At 39.9% G+C, this 22,432-nt stretch overlaps 1 pseudogene; it reads right to left on the reverse strand.

Annotated features, from left to right (window-relative positions):
• Nucleotides 1-13,791: 13,791 nt before the first annotated feature.
• Nucleotides 13,792-13,910, reverse strand: LOC134964770 (5S ribosomal RNA; annotated as a pseudogene).
• Between the last annotated feature and the right edge of the window lie 8,522 nt (nt 13,911-22,432).

Consider the following 22,432-nt stretch of genomic DNA (forward strand, 5'->3'; position numbering starts at 1 on the left):
CTTAATATAGAAGTGCCTCCACCCAAGCTGTAGTTAGTCTAATGGGCTTGCTTGGGTAAGCCCAAAGTGGTATGGTATTATGTGTGAATGCATGCAAAATACGTGTGAGCCGAAGGTTCCCCTTCCCTGATGTAGACCATGGCCACCTACTTACATATATACAAACAGAAAATTCAGCACTCACCATAGCAAGCTCACTTATCCTCATAACATCAATAAATAAATGATGGGGGTTTAGTTAGTGAATTGGCCAATGCACGGAAGCCTGCAAACCGATCGCCAAGGTACCCCACCTTCATACAGGTCCTACACTATCACAGAGTCTTAAAAATTAAAACCTAGCAACTGTATCACAGGGTGGTCTTCAGGTTGCCGACTGTCGGGATCCCGGCGCACAGTATACCGGTGCCAGAATCCCGACAGCCGGCATAACGACAGATTTTCTCCCTCGTGGGGGTCCACGACCCCCTGGAGGGAGAATAAATAGTGTGGCGCACGTAGCGCGCCACCATACCCACAAGGGGCTCATTTGCACTCGCCACGCTGTCGGTATGCCGGCGGTCGGGCTCCTGGCATCGGTATGCTGGTCGCCGGGAGCCCGGCCGCCGGCATACCATACTACACCCGTATCACACATAATATAACTGCAAATATGCCTACTTGGTTTAATGTGCACATGCCACATACCTTATGGCTTTTAAAGGTACACTAGTCACCTGACACTGGCTGATTAATTACTAAGGAGCAGCTGACACAGGTTTAGGACAATGGAGTTTACATAGGGGTGCATGAAAAAGCTTGTGGCCACAGTTAATAAGAGTTAACCAAAGATTAACCCTGCAATATACAAACAAATAAAAAACTAACTAACTAAACCCCCATCATTTATTTATTGATGTTGTGAGGATAAGTGAGCTTGCTTTGGTGAGTGTTGAATTTTCTGTTTGTAGATATATATATACCGGTATATATATATATATATATATATATATATATAGTGGAAAGTCGGCGGCACTCAAAGAAATATGGCAAACACACATAAGTGCTGTTCAACGTTTCGAGGAATTTATTACCTCGTCATCAGGATACAAAAACACAGACATAAACTTACATTTATAGACCTGCACCTCACCACGTGTAGTCGGCCGGCTCCGGAAGCTGGAAGACGACGCCCACCGATGACGACATCATTCTAACCCCCGTTGCCATAGCAGCCGCAATAAACAAAAAACTGTGACACATAAAAATGACATCATACGGTTACATTCCCATAACAGAGACAGGTGTGCTCTAACAGTTCCATTTCATAAATAACCTTAAATCTTAGCATAAATTATAACCAGGACTAACAAGGTAAAGCTGATAAAAAGGATAAAAATTCCTTAATTCAATAACCTGAATATGTATCAACTGGAATTAATCCGTTACATATAACATCCCAATGTTTATACATTCTAAAAAATATCAAAAGAATATTAAATCGACTAATTAAAGGAAACAGTGCAATCCCAAGCTTTCATTAAGTCCCTTAGGAGATAAAGTATTCAATCTATGTATCCACATAGATTCACAGCGTAGCAGGGCTAGTGATCTATCCCCGCCACGGTTTCTAGAGGGAACGTGATCAATAATCATGTATCTAAGAGTCGACAAGTTGTGTCCTGCTTTCACAAAATGTCTAGATACAGGTTGATCACTGTATCCCTTCTCAAGGGCATTCCTAATAGATAATCTATGGGTGGCCATACGTTCTCGCAGGGTTCTATCAGTTTTCCCTACGTAACTGAGACCACATGGACATGTAATCATATACACTATAAACTTAGTAGTACATGTTAATCGGTGCTTAATGAGGTATTTTTTGCCACTATATGGGTGTCTAAAACTGTCACCAGCTACCATATATCGACAGGTGGTGCAGTTTAAACATTTAAAGCACCCATTTTTTCGTGACAAAAAATGTGTTTCCGGGGTTACCTCTCTAGTTATATCAGTTCTGACAACCCAATCATGAATATTCTTACCCCTGGTATAGCAAGGCATTATTCTTTTATCTGCAAGATTAAGATTTTTATCTGTACCCACTATGGGCCATAGTTTTTTTGTTATTAATCTGATGTCATTACTTTTATCATTATAATGATTAACCCAGGGTAGATACGTAGTATTGGCCTTTTTATTCCTAGGATTTAACAATTGTTCTCTCGGAATAGCCATTACCTTGTCTTTAGACACTGATAATGATTGCTCGTCATACCCCCTAGTGATGAATTTTTGAATCATCAGGTCAATGTTGTTATTAGCCATCTCATCATCACTACAAATGCGTCTAGCACGTAAAAACTGGGAATACGGTAATCCGTATTTAAGGGGTTTAGGGTGAAAGCTTGCTGCATGAAGCAGGGTGTTGCGGTCTGTCTGTTTGCTGAAAAGATTAGTTGAAATTACCCCATCCTTTAATTCAATAAGAACATCCAAGAAATGTATTGTTTTATAATCAATGGAGTATGTAAATTTAATGGGACTGTCTGACAGATTGTGTTCCGATATGAGGGTAGTTAAAGCTTCATCTGATCCCGTCCATATCAGAAACACATCATCTATGTATCTAGCATAGAATAATATCTTCTTCTTGATGTTAATTCTATTGAAAAAAATATCTTGTTCAGCTTTAAACATATACGCATTGGCGTACGACGGGGCCACATTCGACCCCATCGCACACCCAGACGTCTGGAGAAAAAAATTGCCATCATGAAAAAAATAATTTTTTGTTAGAACCAATTCAAGTAGTTCCAAAACAAAATTAATGTCGGGGCCAACATATAGCGGATTAGATGTAATTAAATCCCTTACTGCTTTGATGCCCTCAGTGTTGGGGATAACAGTGTAAAGATTGGAGACATCAATACTGCATAAGACACAATTACTTGGAATGTCCCCCACAGCATGTAATTTTTTCAAAAAAGCCGTCGTATCCTGGATATATAATGGGTGACCCATAACGCAAGGCTGTAATAAGCAGTCCAGATACACTGAAATGGGTTGGAACAGGGACCCCCTCGCAGATATAATAGGTCTGCCAGGAGGGTCCCTGTGCCCCTTGTGTATCTTGGGCAGCGTATATAACAGTGGTACAACCGGTTTTTTACACAGTAATGCTTTTCCAAGTTCAGAAGAAATAATCTCCCTGTCTACCGCTTCATGTAAGCAATTCTCCAGAGCCTGACTAAAAATCTCTGTCGGATCATGTGATAGACGCCTATACACAGCACTGTTAGCTAACTGTCGATCAATTTCATTTCTATATGCCTCAATATTCTGTATAACTATAGCCCCGCCTTTATCTGCGGGGCGTATAGTTATATCCCTATATGAGGATAAATCTTTTAGTGCTTGGAATTCACCAGAAGTTAAATTATTATACACATTGCAGTTAAGTCTAGTGGCATTCAACTTATCCCCTTCATGGTTTAACATACGAGAAAAAGTCTTAATAGAGGTATTATTAGTAGGTGGATCAAAAGTAGACTTTCTTTGAAGGCGTTTAACAGCTGCTGGTACATCTGTGGACGCAGAAGAATCTGCTAGCTGCGCCTTACTGCCTTTAAAGTGTTCATGCAATCTAAGTTGTCTAGTTAGACGATATTTCTCCACTTCCCATTTAAAACCATCAAAGTGGGTACTAGGCACAAAAGAAAGACCACGACTTAATACCTTAAGTTCAAGCTCAGTCAGTGTCCGTGAGGACAGATTAATTACTGTCTCTTGCGGCGGGCAAGGGGTGGGCGTCCTGGTTTTCGACCTCTTGTTTTGCCCCCCTCTCCTCGTGAACCTCCTCTGTCGGCCACTTGATTGCGGGTGCGTACAGCTAAAGGGATAAATGGTCGTCCTGGAATATGTTCAGAATCACTGATGATATCACGTCCCTGTGAGGAATCGGAATCCGTTGTCTGTCTGTATGGAGCTCTGAACTGTCTTTTGTTGTTCTCACGGCGGCCACCTCCCACCCAATTGTACACCTGATTATACTCATAGTCCGATGTAACTTTAATGAGTTTTGATTTCTTAAATTGTATCAGGTTACGTTTGTAGATTAGAAGCTGTTTTTCAAGTTTATCCAGCCAATTAATGTCTTTATCGGCTGTAAGAGTAGTCCGGTGTGCAGTTTCAAATTTACTGATGGATTCTCTGGTAACAGTCAGCTCCCTGCCCGCCTCCTCAATGACGAGCAGCATCAGGTCATAGCTGCATTTATTTAAAACTGCTATCCATCTTTTGCAAAACGCAACATTGTGGCGTCCAATGGTTGGACAGTTTCTAATGCGAAAACCGCGGGGTATCATTTTCTCTTTGTAATAATCACTTAATGTTACTGCATGGTAATGGTAATCCAATTCACGCTGTTTAAGTTTAGACCATTCTTTGTATAAATGTTCATTAGACTTATATTCAGGTTCATGGCGCATGCTGTCCTTACTTAGCATAGATTCTGCCTCAGAGTCAGAGAAAGACAACGCCAAACCTTGTGTAATCCTTGCAAGATTAGAGATTTCACACATTGTTCCCTCTGTCATGCTGTGACCTTCAGCCATGGTGTTAATAAAAACAACAATATGGGGTATGCACCCCACTAACCAAATGCCGATGCACGAGCTTCACACAGGATGCGTAATATACAGATGGGTGCTAGAGCCTAAGATAGGTACGTACTTATTCACAGTACCTTCCAATGCAGAGTCCGAGTAGGCAGCACTCCCAATGTTAAACTCACAAGATGATGGTGCCTTCCGTAGGAGTCCCCAGCACGGGGTATTCCAATTTGTAGTGGAAAGTCGGCGGCACTCAAAGAAATATGGCAAACACACATAAGTGCTGTTCAACGTTTCGAGGAATTTATTACCTCGTCATCAGGATACAAAAACACAGACATAAACTTACATTTATAGACCTGCACCTCACCACGTGTAGTCGGCCGGCTCCGGAAGCTGGAAGACGACGCCCACCGATGACGACATCATTCTAACCCCCGTTGCCATAGCAGCCGCAATAAACAAAAAACTGTGACACATAAAAATGACATCATACGGTTACATTCCCATAACAGAGACAGGTGTGCTCTAACAGTTCCATTTCATAAATAACCTTAAATCTTAGCATAAATTATAACCAGGACTAACAAGGTAAAGCTGATAAAAAGGATAAAAATTCCTTAATTCAATAACCTGAATATGTATCAACTGGAATTAATCCGTTACATATAACATCCCAATGTTTATACATTCTAAAAAATATCAAAAGAATATTAAATCGACTAATTAAAGGAAACAGTGCAATCCCAAGCTTTCATTAAGTCCCTTAGGAGATAAAGTATTCAATCTATGTATCCACATAGATTCACAGCGTAGCAGGGCTAGTGATCTATCCCCGCCACGGTTTCTAGAGGGAACGTGATCAATAATCATGTATCTAAGAGTCGACAAGTTGTGTCCTGCTTTCACAAAATGTCTAGATACAGGTTGATCACTGTATCCCTTCTCAAGGGCATTCCTAATAGATAATCTATGGGTGGCCATACGTTCTCGCAGGGTTCTATCAGTTTTCCCTACGTAACTGAGACCACATGGACATGTAATCATATACACTATAAACTTAGTAGTACATGTTAATCGGTGCTTAATGAGGTATTTTTTGCCACTATATGGGTGTCTAAAACGGTCACCAGCTACCATATATCGACAGGTGGTGCAGTTTAAACATTTAAAGCACCCATTTTTTCGTGACAAAAAATGTGTTTCCGGGGTTACCTCTCTAGTTATATCAGTTCTGACAACCCAATCATGAATATTCTTACCCCTGGTATAGCAAGGCATTATTCTTTTATCTGCAAGATTAAGATTTTTATCTGTACCCACTATGGGCCATAGTTTTTTTGTTATTAATCTGATGTCATTACTTTTATCATTATAATGATTAACCCAGGGTAGATACGTAGTATTGGCCTTTTTATTCCTAGGATTTAACAATTGTTCTCTCGGAATAGCCATTACATGTCCATGTGGTCTCAGTTACGTAGGGAAAACTGATAGAACCCTGCGAGAACGTATGGCCACCCATAGATTATCTATTAGGAATGCCCTTGAGAAGGGATACAGTGATCAACCTGTATCTAGACATTTTGTGAAAGCAGGACACAACTTGTCGACTCTTAGATACATGATTATTGATCACGTTCCCTCTAGAAACCGTGGCGGGGATAGATCACTAGCCCTGCTACGCTGTGAATCTATGTGGATACATAGATTGAATACTTTATCTCCTAAGGGACTTAATGAAAGCTTGGGATTGCACTGTTTCCTTTAATTAGTCGATTTAATATTCTTTTGATATTTTTTAGAATGTATAAACATTGGGATGTTATATGTAACGGATTAATTCCAGTTGATACATATTCAGGTTATTGAATTAAGGAATTTTTATCCTTTTTATCAGCTTTACCTTGTTAGTCCTGGTTATAATTTATGCTAAGATTTAAGGTTATTTATGAAATGGAACTGTTAGAGCACACCTGTCTCTGTTATGGGAATGTAACCGTATGATGTCATTTTTATGTGTCACAGTTTTTTGTTTATTGCGGCTGCTATGGCAACGGGGGTTAGAATGATGTCGTCATCGGTGGGCGTCGTCTTCCAGCTTCCGGAGCCGGCCGACTACACGTGGTGAGGTGCAGGTCTATAAATGTAAGTTTATGTCTGTGTTTTTGTATCCTGATGACGAGGTAATAAATTCCTCGAAACGTTGAACAGCACTTATGTGTGTTTGCCATATTTCTTTGAGTGCCGCCGACTTTCCACTACAAATTGGAATACCCCGTGCTGGGGACTCCTACGGAAGGCACCATCATCTTGTGAGTTTAACATTGGGAGTGCTGCCTACTCGGACTCTGCATTGGAAGGTACTGTGAATAAGTACGTACCTATCTTAGGCTCTAGCACCCATCTGTATATTACGCATCCTGTGTGAAGCTCGTGCATCGGCATTTGGTTAGTGGGGTGCATACCCCATATTGTTGTTTTTATTAACACCATGGCTGAAGGTCACAGCATGACAGAGGGAACAATGTGTGAAATCTCTAATCTTGCAAGGATTACACAAGGTTTGGCGTTGTCTTTCTCTGACTCTGAGGCAGAATCTATGCTAAGTAAGGACAGCATGCGCCATGAACCTGAATATAAGTCTAATGAACATTTATACAAAGAATGGTCTAAACTTAAACAGCGTGAATTGGATTACCATTACCATGCAGTAACATTAAGTGATTATTACAAAGAGAAAATGATACCCCGCGGTTTTCGCATTAGAAACTGTCCAACCATTGGACGCCACAATGTTGCGTTTTGCAAAAGATGGATAGCAGTTTTAAATAAATGCAGCTATGACCTGATGCTGCTCGTCATTGAGGAGGCGGGCAGGGAGCTGACTGTTACCAGAGAATCCATCAGTAAATTTGAAACTGCACACCGGACTACTCTTACAGCCGATAAAGACTTTAATTGGCTGGATAAACTTGAAAAACAGCTTCTAATCTACAAACGTAACCTGATACAATTTAAGAAATCAAAACTCATTAAAGTTACATCGGACTATGAGTATAATCAGGTGTACAATTGGGTGGGAGGTGGCCGCCGTGAGAACAACAAAAGACAGTTCAGAGCTCCATACAGACAGACAACGGATTCCGATTCCTCACAGGGACGTGATATCATCAGTGATTCTGAACATATTCCAGGACGACCATTTATCCCTTTAGCTGTACGCACCCGCAATCAAGTGGCCGACAGAGGAGGTTCACGAGGAGAGGGGGGCAAAACAAGAGGTCGAAAACCAGGACGCCCACCCCTTGCCCGCCGCAAGAGACAGTAATTAATCTGTCCTCACGGACACTGACTGAGCTTGAACTTAAGGTATTAAGTCGTGGTCTTTCTTTTGTGCCTAGTACCCACTTTGATGGTTTTAAATGGGAAGTGGAGAAATATCGTCTAACTAGACAACTTAGATTGCATGAACACTTTAAAGGCAGTAAGGCGCAGCTAGCAGATTCTTCTGCGTCCACAGATGTACCAGCAGCTGTTAAACGCCTTCAAAGAAAGTCTACTTTTGATCCACCTACTAATAATACCTCTATTAAGACTTTTTCTCGTATGTTAAACCATGAAGGGGATAAGTTGAATGCCACTAGACTTAACTGCAATGTGTATAATAATTTAACTTCTGGTGAATTCCAAGCACTAAAAGATTTATCCTCATATAGGGATATAACTATACGCCCCGCAGATAAAGGCGGGGCTATAGTTATACAGAATATTGAGGCATATAGAAATGAAATTGATCGACAGTTAGCTAACAGTGCTGTGTATAGGCGTCTATCACATGATCCGACAGAGATTTTTAGTCAGGCTCTGGAGAATTGCTTACATGAAGCGGTAGACAGGGAGATTATTTCTTCTGAACTTGGAAAAGCATTACTGTGTAAAAAACCGGTTGTACCACTGTTATATACGCTGCCCAAGATACACAAGGGGCACAGGGACCCTCCTGGCAGACCTATTATATCTGCGAGGGGGTCCCTGTTCCAACCCATTTCAGTGTATCTGGACTGCTTATTACAGCCTTGCGTTATGGGTCACCCATTATATATCCAGGATACGACGGCTTTTTTGAAAAAATTACATGCTGTGGGGGACATTCCAAGTAATTGTGTCTTATGCAGTATTGATGTCTCCAATCTTTACACTGTTATCCCCAACACTGAGGGCATCAAAGCAGTAAGGGATTTAATTACATCTAATCCGCTATATGTTGGCCCCGACATTAATTTTGTTTTGGAACTACTTGAATTGGTTCTAACAAAAAATTATTTTTTTCATGATGGCAATTTTTTTCTCCAGACGTCTGGGTGTGCGATGGGGTCGAATGTGGCCCCGTCGTACGCCAATGCGTATATGTTTAAAGCTGAACAAGATATTTTTTTCAATAGAATTAACATCAAGAAGAAGATATTATTCTATGCTAGATACATAGATGATGTGTTTCTGATATGGACGGGATCAGATGAAGCTTTAACTACCCTCATATCGGAACACAATCTGTCAGACAGTCCCATTAAATTTACATACTCCATTGATTATAAAACAATACATTTCTTGGATGTTCTTATTGAATTAAAGGATGGGGTAATTTCAACTAATCTTTTCAGCAAACAGACAGACCGCAACACCCTGCTTCATGCAGCAAGCTTTCACCCTAAACCCCTTAAATACGGATTACCGTATTCCCAGTTTTTACGTGCTAGACGCATTTGTAGTGATGATGAGATGGCTAATAACAACATTGACCTGATGATTCAAAAATTCATCACTAGGGGGTATGACGAGCAATCATTATCAGTGTCTAAAGACAAGGTAATGGCTATTCCGAGAGAACAATTGTTAAATCCTAGGAATAAAAAGGCCAATACTACGTATCTACCCTGGGTTAATCATTATAATGATAAAAGTAATGACATCAGATTAATAACAAAAAAACTATGGCCCATAGTGGGTACAGATAAAAATCTTAATCTTGCAGATAAAAGAATAATGCCTTGCTATACCAGGGGTAAGAATATTCATGATTGGGTTGTCAGAACTGATATAACTAGAGAGGTAACCCCGGAAACACATTTTTTGTCACGAAAAAATGGGTGCTTTAAATGTTTAAACTGCACCACCTGTCGATATATGGTAGCTGGTGACAGTTTTAGACACCCATATAGTGGCAAAAAATACCTCATTAAGCACCGATTAACATGTACTACTAAGTTTATAGTGTATATGATTACATGTCCATGTGGTCTCAGTTACGTAGGGAAAACTGATAGAACCCTGCGAGAACGTATGGCCACCCATAGATTATCTATTAGGAATGCCCTTGAGAAGGGATACAGTGATCAACCTGTATCTAGACATTTTGTGAAAGCAGGACACAACTTGTCGACTCTTAGATACATGATTATTGATCACGTTCCCTCTAGAAACCGTGGCGGGGATAGATCACTAGCCCTGCTACGCTGTGAATCTATGTGGATACATAGATTGAATACTTTATCTCCTAAGGGACTTAATGAAAGCTTGGGATTGCACTGTTTCCTTTAATTAGTCGATTTAATATTCTTTTGATATTTTTTAGAATGTATAAACATTGGGATGTTATATGTAACGGATTAATTCCAGTTGATACATATTCAGGTTATTGAATTAAGGAATTTTTATCCTTTTTATCAGCTTTACCTTGTTAGTCCTGGTTATAATTTATGCTAAGATTTAAGGTTATTTATGAAATGGAACTGTTAGAGCACACCTGTCTCTGTTATGGGAATGTAACCGTATGATGTCATTTTTATGTGTCACAGTTTTTTGTTTATTGCGGCTGCTATGGCAACGGGGGTTAGAATGATGTCGTCATCGGTGGGCGTCGTCTTCCAGCTTCCGGAGCCGGCCGACTACACGTGGTGAGGTGCAGGTCTATAAATGTAAGTTTATGTCTGTGTTTTTGTATCCTGATGACGAGGTAATAAATTCCTCGAAACGTTGAACAGCACTTATGTGTGTTTGCCATATTTCTTTGAGTGCCGCCGACTTTCCACTACAAATTGGAATACCCCGTGCTGGGGACTCCTACGGAAGGCACCATCATCTTGTGAGTTTAACATTGGGAGTGCTGCCTACTCGGACTCTATATATATATATATATATATATATATATATAGCCTTAACCTCGGAGTGGAGAATCAGATTAATTACACCTGCTGAATGTTTTGAACCTTCCATATATTTAATAGCTGAGCTCAGTACTGGAGTCTCCTTCTTTAGGAGAAATAATTCTCCCATACGATGCAAGATTCGCCTGCAGCTCTGCAGTTGATGCTGCCAACTGTTGCTCCTGGCACGTCTAGTAGCTACAGTAGTGTCTCCGGCTTGACAGTGTGTTACATATGCTAGACAATGTACTTATGTAGCTGCGTTTCTCCAAAACAAAAGTTCTAGTTTATTAAGCAGCTATTAATTAACTCCTTCCACTCCTCTTATAACTAGCTGCTAGAATAAGGGTTTAGGGGTATAATCATCATGAAAAATTGTGCGATGAGAATTTTTAGTTTTCAATTCTCATTGTATTCTTCACAATTTTTTCAGTGTTTTTTTATGCCCCATCATAAAATTATCACTTCTGAAAAACTGGTCTTTTTAAAACAACATTTTGGCATTTGTGAACACGCGTGCACAGCACAAGGGGCGCACGGACATGACAGGGGGGTGTGAACTCGTGGCATGCCCCTATTTTTCTTGAAGCAAACACTACGGGCGGGAAAGCTCTGACACGACGTACGGGGTCATGCCGTGAGTCAAGGGAGCATGGACTCACAGCATGCCCCCGTTTTCCTACACACACACACTTAGGATGGGGGGTGGCCATACCGACTACCTGTGGGTCCTGCCAGGACCATCCGTCCTTCTGGATATACCAGAAGTGCCAGATGGGCAGTCTGGCCGTGTGTGCGTGTGTCCTGAATTCTAAATTAACTGCTGGCTTTATAATTACCAGCTGGCTTGCAGTATTTATGCAGTTAAAGGGTCAAAGCCTTTCTTCTGTAAACCAGACTGTAAGTGAGGGATGTAGTGGGCTTTATGCTGTTGGTATATGATGCATTAGTGTAGGCTTGGCTTCTCACCAATAGCTGAGCTGCTTTAGCTATATGGGCAGTGTATCCACACCCCTGACTCATCACCATCAGCTCCTCCTCCCACTGTCACTCAGGCTGTCATGGCCACTCCCTCGACTCTGCCCTACACTCTCCTATTTGCGACCACTGGATGCTCTCTTTCACCTGTCACTGAACACCGCTTTTCCATCAGCAGCTCCTGACCCCTGTTCTCACTGCAGCCGCTTGACTGTCAGTACTGGGACACCTTCTGCGGCATCTGCCTGGCTGTCACATCCACTCATGCAGCCAGAACCAGCACCCATCCTGGCACCTTTCTCCCAGTGGTCGGTGTCCATTTACAGCTCTACTGCAGCAGCACTATGAGTGGGGAGCATACTTGCCTACTCCCGCAATGGCCGAGAGGCTCCCAAAAATCGGGTGACCCCCCGGCCCTCCAGAAGAGCAGGCAAGTCTCCCGATTCCTCTGTCCCCCCCCTTGCCCTGCCGCCCACTTTGATAGTAAAGTGGGCGATCCAGGCAGTCGATGACACGATTCTTGTTGAATTGCGTCATCATAGCCACGCCCCCTGAAGTATAGTGCCAGTAATATCGGCATTACCGAGTGGGGGCGTGGCTTAAACATTATGCCGCTGTAACTCCACCCCCTCCCGCCTCCACCCCTGGCTGCGCATCATGTAACCTCTGTCACCTGAGGTAAGGCTCCACCCACTGTCAATGACCCCATCTCAAGCCCAACCACTGGCCACCAATGTGTACATTCGTACATGAATATTATATATATATATATATATATATATATATATGTATATATAAAACAGGGGGGATAGGGATACCGGTGACTAATGTGGCTAAAAGATCGTGTTTAAAAAATGTTTTTTTTTTAAATGAAAGCCAAAAAATATAAAAGCAAAAAGTTTTTAATACATGAGAGTAAAATCAGTTTTTTTTTAAATGTTTGGAGTACAAGCAAAGATTTCATATAAAATAAAGTACAAAAATATAAAAGGATAAAGGATAGGAAATAAACTTAACTTGAAAACACTGGGTGGTCAGTACAGGCCAAACGCGTTTCGTCTCAACAGACTTCTTCAATGGGTAGGGACAGAATGAAGCTATATGTCTATTTATACCCATATCACTTAGGTATGAGGTGGTGACATCATAATAGATCATGTGATGTGATCTGACAACAAACATTAACAGAATGTACAAAGCTCATTTTAAAACATATCAGGGGTGAGGTCCTCACCAGGCATGTCCATTATTGGTAAAAACTAGTGAAAAACAGTATGAAATAACGTTTAAAAACGTCCAGAATGTGAACAGGAGTCATTTCCGCCACACTTCCAGTGACGGAGGACTCCGTTTGTCACTTCCGCCCCACTTACGGCGGCAATCGCGTATGCACACGTGGCGACTCCCGGCTTCCTGGATCTCAATGCGCATGCGCCCACGGGTATTCTGTGTTGATTTTACATAGAGGGGGATGTTTTGTCTCCTCCAGCTCACTCGGGGAGAGTCCATTTTATGTGGGTTTCTTGTCATATTTTTCAATGAGGCTGCGGCGGCCATCTTTGAGTAGTCATGCAGACAGTCCCAGGACAAAGGCAGCTCGGTTTCCATGGCAACATGTTGCATATATGAAATAATAGAAAACAAATGATAGAATCAACATATCATAATATAGATAATCAAATACAGGCATAGTTTCCATGGCTACAGTTAAAAGTAGACACAGCCATAATAAAAAAATAGACATACGTCATTTATTATATTTTAAAGTGCCAGTGCAGTAAAAGTGAATATATTTAAGTGTCATATCTATATTATTAGAAGTGACATTGGGCTCATCTAGATAATGATGCCCGTGAGGGAATTAAAATATATATATATATATATATATATAAGACAGGTGCAGGGGAACGGGAGTGTGTAAATGGTAATCCAACGTGTTAGAATTAATTAATATCAAATAGGTGACAATAAAATACCGCAGTGCTTGGTCATTATTTATTGGTGCTCGTCTATCATCATTACAGTACCTGATCTTCCCAGGTAGTCTCCCTCCCTGGTACTGGTCAGGCCCGAACACTGCTTAGCTTCCAAGATCAGACGAGATTGGGCGTACCAGCGTGGTTTGACTGTATGTGAATTTTAACAGACATCAAAGTACCCGAGACCAGGTTAAAAAAAAATGTAAATTTTTTTATGATTCCATAAAAGTGCTTATCAATAGGTCAATGTGTATTATACAACAGCTGTTATCCTTACAGTACCTGATCTTCCCAGGTAGTCTCCCTCCCTGGTACTGGTCAGGCCCAGACACTGCTTAGCTTCCAAGATCAGGCGAGATTGGGCGTACCGGTGTGGTTTGACTGTACGCAGATTCAAACAGACACCATGATAACAAAGACCTGGTTATTTTGAAACACTTGTTTAATATCTTTTGAAGTGCAAAACGTGTCTTATTGGATGACGTGGAATACAGAACAAGGAAGAGAATAAACACGGTATATAGAGAATAAAAAGAGGGGTAGCGGATACTGCACCTTATAGAAAAGGTGCAATTTCCTATCCCTCGTTCAGGCCAGCTGGATCTAGAGTCTGCAACTGGAAGATCCAGCACATTTCCTGTCTGGAAAGTTTATTAGCGAGGTCCCCTCCTCTCTCAACCAGGACCACGTGTTCAATAGCCTTGAATGTAATTTCCTCTGGATTGGAATCATGTTGTACCGCAAAATGTCTGGAAACTGCATGGCTCTCTACTTTGTTTTTGATGTTTCTTATGTGCTCCTGGATCTGTATTTTCAGGGGTCTTTTTGTCTTTCCCACATATTTCATTTTACAGGTACATTCCAAGAGGTAAATCACAGATGATGTATTGCAGTTCATAAAGTCCTTTATGGTATATTCCTTCTTGTCATCCGTGTCACTAAATGTTTTCCTGTTTCGATGTAAGTATCTGCAGATGTTGTACTTTCCACATTTATATGATCCTGTACATATCAGGCTCGGGGTCTTGTACATTGCTTCCTCTCTTAGCATACTTGGTGCAACAATGTCCTTCAAATTTCTTGATTTTTTGAATACAAGTTCAGGTTGTGGCGGTAGAATCTCCTTAAGCACCGGGTCCATTAAAAGAATGTTCCAATGAGTTCTGAGTGATTTCCGTATTACTTTTTCATGCTGACTGAAGGTGGTAATGAAGGCGTCCGAGTCTTTTTTCTCCTCTCTGGTTTTATACGTTAATAATTCCTCTCTGTTGAGGCTTCTTGTATTTTCCAGAGCTGCATCTAGAATGGGTTCAGGGTAACTTTTATCCTTGAACCTTTTTCTGTAGACTTCAAGTTGGTCATCACAGTTTTTGGAGCTTGTGCAATTCCTTTTTATTCTTGAGAATTGGGATGCCGGGATATTGTTCTTCCACCTTTCTAGGTGGTTACTATGATAGTGCAAGTAACTGTTCATGTCCACTTCCTTGATAAAATTTCTCGACGTGACCCTCCCATTCTCTCCAGATAAAATCAGATCTAGGTACTCCACAGATCTACTATCAACAGTTGAAGTAAAAGCAAGGTTCAAGTCGTTGGTTCCCAATGTCCTGAGGAAATCATTAAAAGTTTCTGTTGAGCCGTCCCAGATGATTAAAATGTCATCAATGTATCTTTTTTACAATACCACATTCTCCTTGAAAGCTCTTGAGTTGTAAACATGTACTCTTTCCCAACTTCCCATAAACAAGTTGGCAAAACTTGGGGCAATCGTTGTTCCCATTGCTGTACCGCAGCATTGTAAGTAAAACTGGTTTAAAAATGTAAAATAGTTATGACTGAGGATAAAATGCATAAGATCACATATAAAATCCCTGTGGGTGTCAGTGAGGGAAGGGTCGCTTTCCAAAAACTCCCTACATGCGGATATGCCTTTTGAATGCTTGATACATGTATACAAAGATTGGACGTCTACAGTCGCCCAAATGTATGAGTCTTTCCACTCCACCGTTCTTATTATTTTAAGTACCATTGTAGTATCTTTCAAAAAAGATGGAAGCTCCTTCACATACTTCTTTAAAAACACATCGACATACTCCGTCAAGTTTGCGGTAAGCGACCCGATCCCTGCTACGATTGGTCTACCCGGTGGATTGGCCAAGGATTTATGGATTTTTGGCAAGAAATAAAAAATGGGGGTAATGGGATTAGATTGCATCAAATATTGAAATTCATCTTTGGTTAGTACATTATTCCATAGACCATGTAAAAGTAAAGTTCTGAGTTCGTCCACAAAGGCTTCTTTAGGGTCACTTTTCAACAGTCTGTACGAGATCGTATCTCCCAAAAGTCTTTGTGCCTCTTTGGTATATGCCTCATGGTCCATAATAACTAATCCCCCCCCCCCCTTTATCAGCTTGTTTTATAACTAAGTTGTTATTTTTCTGGAGTTTTTTCATAGCTTCACACTCTCGATTGCTCATATTTTTCTCCTTGACTGGTTTCAGTTCAGTGTCACATAAATCCTTTTTCAACAAATCATAAAATATACTGACACTGTTGCCTTTAGATTCCAAGGGATAATATTTCGAAGTTGGTTTTAGACCAGACTTAGATCTGTCTTCATAATTACTAATGACAGCTTCCTCTTTCCTCAGAAAATGTCTTTTTAGCGTCAGTTTCCGTACGAATTTATTTAAGTCAATAAAAGTCTCAAACTTATTTAGGCCACTTGTAGTTGCAAATGATAATCCCTTATTCAAAAGTGTCACCTCGGGTTTGGTTAAAATGTGTTTTGATAAGTTGAAGATGCCTTTACTCTGCGGTACAGCTTCTACAGGTTCCTTCTCTTTTGTTCTCTCCCTCCTGCCGCCCCGTTTTCCTCTTCTTCTAGGAACCTTCTTTTCATTGGTGAGGCCTGTCTGCTGTCCTCTTTCACCACGTTTCTTATTGTATCCTTTGTTCGTGCACCTGTTCTTAAAGATAAAAAATCTTGATCACCCGTTAAGTCCCTTCTTTGCAATGCAGAAAACCTGTTGGTTGTTCTTACGTATGGGCTTGATGGAGAATCTGTACTCCTGTTCCCAGTACTTCTCCCTCTATTTGGTACTGTTTTCCACTGATATCTTCCGATCCCATTGGATTGGTCACGTGCCTTGAATTTGCTCCAACTTTTCGTTTGTCCATGAATATAGTCATTCTTGTCCCTATTAAATTTCTTTTCTTTTCCTTTTATGACCTCCCCTTCAACGTGTTCAAGTTTCTTGTTCAGAACCTTTTCATTTATTTGAAAGTCTTCCTTATCCTTGAAGCTGAGCATCTCCGACTCTTTCCATTTAATCTCAGCTTCTAATTCCACCAGGACATTTTTCTTTTTCCTGATGAGTAATTTCATTAAATCAATGGAACATCTATGTAATATGGAGTCCCATTCCTCTATGAATTCTGTGTCCATGTTCCCAAACGTGGGTTGTTTGAGGATTCTCAGACCCCTAGGCACTCGATTAACTGAGATGTAATGTTCGAGTCCTTTCACATCCCACCATGCTTTGACTTCCTTAATAAGGAGTTTTTCCATTCCCCAAAACAAGTCATCCAGATCTCGTGTTGGTGTGGGGACATTACATGTTTTACTCTCATTGAATATTTTTTGGCATAGGTCATTTCTTTTAGTTGTACGATCATTATTTCCAAACATTTCTGTCTTGTACTGGATCTTTTATGCCCACCAGGCTGCTATACAAAATATACAAACAAAGATTTGTACAAGAAGATAGTACAGCGCCACTTGTGAAATGAAAGTCTCAGTAAGGCTATGTAAACGTTAAAAGGTTTCACCACACAAAAATACTAAAAGCCCATTTTCCCTTATAAAAAGGTGTCAGCCAAACCCTAAAAATACAACAATGGTATAGTGTTGTTAAAAATGCATAAAACAGGGGGGATAGGGATACCGGCGACTAATGTGGCTAAAAGATCGTGTTTAAAAAATGTTTTTAAAAAAAATGAAAGCCAAAAAATATAAAAGCAAAATTATTATTTTTCTCAAGATATATTTATTGATTTTGTGGAGAAAGACAGCTGAATCAGAAAGTATACATATCAGAAGTCTCAACAACTGAACTAAAGTAGTAGCACATACTGACTATCAAAATATATAACAGAACTATCAAGAGACCACTGACAGCCTGGTCATAAAACAATATAGAACATAGAATATATAATATATAATATACATTCTGACTCTAAAGAAGGAAAATTGGTAAGAATATAATAGAAAGAAAGAGGGTACATACACAAAGGGAGTACACATGAGGAAAGGAAAGAAAAGGAAGGAAAGGAGTGGGATGTCAGCAACTAAATAATTAGATAGGCCAGCATTTTCAAAACGTATAAGCATTAGAGAATAATCTATCAACAATGATCCCGTATAAAGGAATTATAAGTCAATACTTTACAGTCTAACATCTTTAAAATTTGAGCTTTCGTAGGTTGATCCAGAGTTTCAATGAAATAGTTCCATTTGAGACAATACCGGCGAGGTCCAAAGGTAGATGTCGATGTCAGCAATGTTCTTCTATCATAATACAAGAGTTGTAACAGCTTTTGTTTGATCTCATTAAGAGAAGGGGCAGATCGCTTAACCCAGCGAATCAATAAACACTTTTTACCAAGAGTAAGTATAATACTAAGTAGGGGGCGAATTTCCTGCTTCAGATTCCAATTCTTGAAATTTAAACATAGACATGCTAATGGGTCTAGTTCGGTATTCATTGAAAACATTTGGTTAATAAACGCTATAAGCTTCCTCCAAAAAAGTTTAACTTTCCTACACTCCCACATGCAATGTAAGAAAGATGCTGAAGAAACTCCACATTTAATACAATTCCCTGTTTCACTGGGTACCATATATTTACGTTGTAACAGAGTAATATATGCCCTATGAATAGTTCTCAGATCAACCTCTTGTAAATAAGATGAAGCAAGATATTTAAGAGATTGCTGGCAAGGGTCAGTGAGGTCGTTAACGCCCACCAAAGTAGGTATATCATTTTTCCATTTCAATAATAGGTTATCCCATTGAATAGTGGAGGAACATGACAGTAAGACAGTATACATATGTTTCACTTTAAAAGGACGGGACTGAACAGGTTTAAGAAGAGTATCGAAAGCTTTAGAGAGCAAATTCAAATCATTTGGAGAAGATGAACGAGAATGGGAGATGTGAGAGTTTACAAAGTGACGCACCTGGAAATACATAAACATATGTTGCTTGGGGAGATCAAATTTTTGACACAATTCTGAAAATGAATATATAGAGCCTCCGGGGTCAAAGACCTTGTTAAATGAATCTAGACCTTTGGATTTCCATAGGGAGAAAGCAGTATTTTATAGGGAAGGCGGGAAATCTGGATTGCCCCATAAGGGGATATAATGGGAGAAGTGCGGATTTCTGTGACATTTTTTGTTCATAGTAGACCAAGCTAAAAAGGTATTCTTAAATAAAATATGATCCTTAATCTTAAAGGGAATTTGCGAGGGTCGCAGGTGAATTAGAGCACCAGGGGAGTATGGAAAGAAAATAGCCTGTTCTAGATCTATGTCTGTATACAATGAAGTACCATGCAACCAATCTAGGATATATCGGAAATGTACTGCGAAAGAGTAAGCCTGTAGGTCGGGTAAACCAAAACCTCCATCTTGCTTGGCAGCCTTCAATTTCAGTTTAGCAATCCGCGGACGCTTTCCCCGCCATATAAATTTAGAAAACTGGGCTTCTATTTTGAGAATATCAGAACGCGATAGGGAAATTGGCAACATCTGTATATAATAAAATAATTTAGGGAAAAGGATGCTCTTGATAACTTCAAGTCTGCCAAGGAGAGAGAGGGGTAAATCTTTCCACACATCCAACTTAAGAGCCATAGAAGTTATAACTTGAGAAAAATTAACCTTATATAAGTTAGCTAAGTCATGGCATTAATTAATACCAAGATACTTAAAATGTGATTTGGATATTTGGAAAGGAGGAATATCAGGGTGGGAGAGGATACTCGGTGAGGTATTGCCCAACAAGAGGATTTCCGATTTTGTAATATTGATCTTATAACCTGCAATTTTCCCAAAGGAAGAGATTAATTGCATTAAAGCTGGCAATGATAATTCCAGGTTTGACAAAAATAAAAAAGTGTGTCATCAGCAAATAAGGCTATTTTCAGAATTTCCTTCCCAATTGTTATACCCTGGATGCGACTAGATTCTCGAATGGCCACAGCCAGTGGTTCAATAGATAAATCAAAAAGGAGAGGGGAAAGGGGACACCCTTGTCTCGTTCCCCGTTGTAATAAAAAAGGAGTGGACATTACTCCATTGCAGGACACATAAGATAAAGGGGAAGAGTACAAGGTTTTTATAAGAAAAATAAAAGAATCCGGAAAAGCAAAATTTTTCAATGTGTGTAATAAATGGGGCCATAGCAAAAGGTCAAAGGCCTTTTCTGCGTCTAAGGTAAGAACCAAACTATGGGACGAGATTGAAGAAGGATTCGTATTTACATGGTGTATGACTGAAAGAACTCTCCGGAGATTTACCACCGAATGCCTACCGGAAATAAAACCAGTTTGGTCTTTATGTACCAAAAAAGGGAGGATCTCTTTAAGTCTTTGAGCTAAAATAGATGTAAAAATTTTAAAATCAATATTAAGTAACGATATCGGTCGATATGAGCCCGGTAAGGAGAGATCTCTACCTTCCTTTGGTAACACTTTGATCACTGCATCAGTAAAATAGGGAGGGAGAGTCCCATCAGTCATAATACCATTATAAACAACCTGTAAAATAGGGCATATGTGTGGGGACATTAATTTATAAAATTAATTTGAGTACCCATCCGGGCCAGGGGATTTACAAAGTTTAAGTCGTTTTATAATATGAGAAATTTCATCTATCGAGATGGGAGCAGTCAAGGAAGAAATATAAATCGTGGGAATTTGAGGTAGCGGCAAAGTGTCCCAGAACTTTTGAGAATAAGGCTCAGAGGACTCTGAAGAATTTGGGGGAATATCAACCGGGGACGAATCAGGGGGAGAGTACAATGTAGCATAAAAATCTCTCATAATCTCAGAAATTTGGGTATTTGAAGATGAATGAGAACCATCTGCTAATTTTAAAGGATGAACCATCATCGGTTTCCTAGCACCCGTCAACAATGTAGTGAGAAGCTTCCCTGACTTGTTCCCAAATCAATGAAATTTATAACTAATATTAAAAAGATATTTCTCACCGGAGGAATGTAAAAGGTTATTAAAATTAGTTTTGGCTACTAAATAAGAGTGTCTATTTCGTTCAGTAGAATTTAGTTTATAAGACTGGTAGGCCAAAGATAGAATTTGTTGGCTTTCAAGATATAGAGTGTCACGCTGTTTTTTAACATGTGTATCATAGGAAATTATTTCGCCTCTTAAAACCAACTTTGCTGCTTGCCAAAAAAGGGAAGGGTTTTCTAATTCACATGGAGTATTAGTCTGTTTATAATTTTCCCAAACTGATAATATCTTACTTTTAAAATTCTCAGATTTCCCCAGATATGAAGGGAATCTCCACAAAGGCCGACTACTCTTTTCCGTAGTATAAGCTAGTACTATCCAGACCAAACCATGGTCCGAGATAGAAATCGGTTCTACAGACGCTTGACGAACATAAGGGAAGAGTGAGGAGGCAATCAGTATATAATCTATCCGTGACCAGGTATTGTGAGCCATTGATAAACAGGAAAACTCTTTCTCAATCGGATTTAGAGCTCTCCATGTGTCAATAAGGTTGAGTTTTTTAGACACCCATGGCACCCCAATCTTAGGCAAAGGTCTAGAGGATTTAACCAAATGGGACTTATCTAAGTAAAAAGAAGAAACTAAATTTAAGTCCCCACAGACTATCAAGGAAGATAAATCACATTTATATAACATAGTTAAAAGAGATGTAAAGAAAGATTTCTTATACACATTGGGTGCGTATACATTACATATAAAATATTTCTTTCCCCCAATTTGGCATTCTATGAGGCCTTCAGGGTCAGCAGAAATAGATAGCACATCAATAGACAGGGATTTCTTTGCTAGAATAATTACGCCACAAGATTTTGAGTTAAGGGATGCTGCTCCCAAGACTACCCAATTAAGCATCTGAAGTTTTTTTGTTTCCTGTAAAACCAAGTGCGTCTCCTGCAAACATGCTATATCAACAGAACATTTGTTAAGATACAACAATATTTTGCGTCTCTTTGCCGGAGTATTAATCCCGCCTACATTTAGAGTACCTATTTTAAGAGAAGACATACATTACAGCACGAATGGAAATTTCAAAAGCTGGCAGAAAAGCGAAATATAAACTGCTAACATCTCTGAAGGTGGGGATCAGGGAAGGAGGGGGGGGAGGGAAAAACATGATGGAAGGAAACAAAGATAAAGGTGAACATAAGTAACTGTTAAACGTCAGTTATTAAAACAACGGCAGAGGCTGCTCAGCCACCGCCAGCAATCCGTAGATATAAAAAGCAAAAAGAAATATAACACAGGCCTAAACCCTATTTCGTAGTTATAAAATGAGAAATTTGCTAAACTGCAAGCGAGTCAAACATCAGTGGGATCAGTAATGTCATTAGTAGAGAATTTAGAATTTTCCT

Source organism: Pseudophryne corroboree, chromosome 9 (genome assembly GCF_028390025.1).
Source record: "Pseudophryne corroboree isolate aPseCor3 chromosome 9, aPseCor3.hap2, whole genome shotgun sequence".
Taxonomy (NCBI): domain Eukaryota; kingdom Metazoa; phylum Chordata; class Amphibia; order Anura; family Myobatrachidae; genus Pseudophryne; species Pseudophryne corroboree.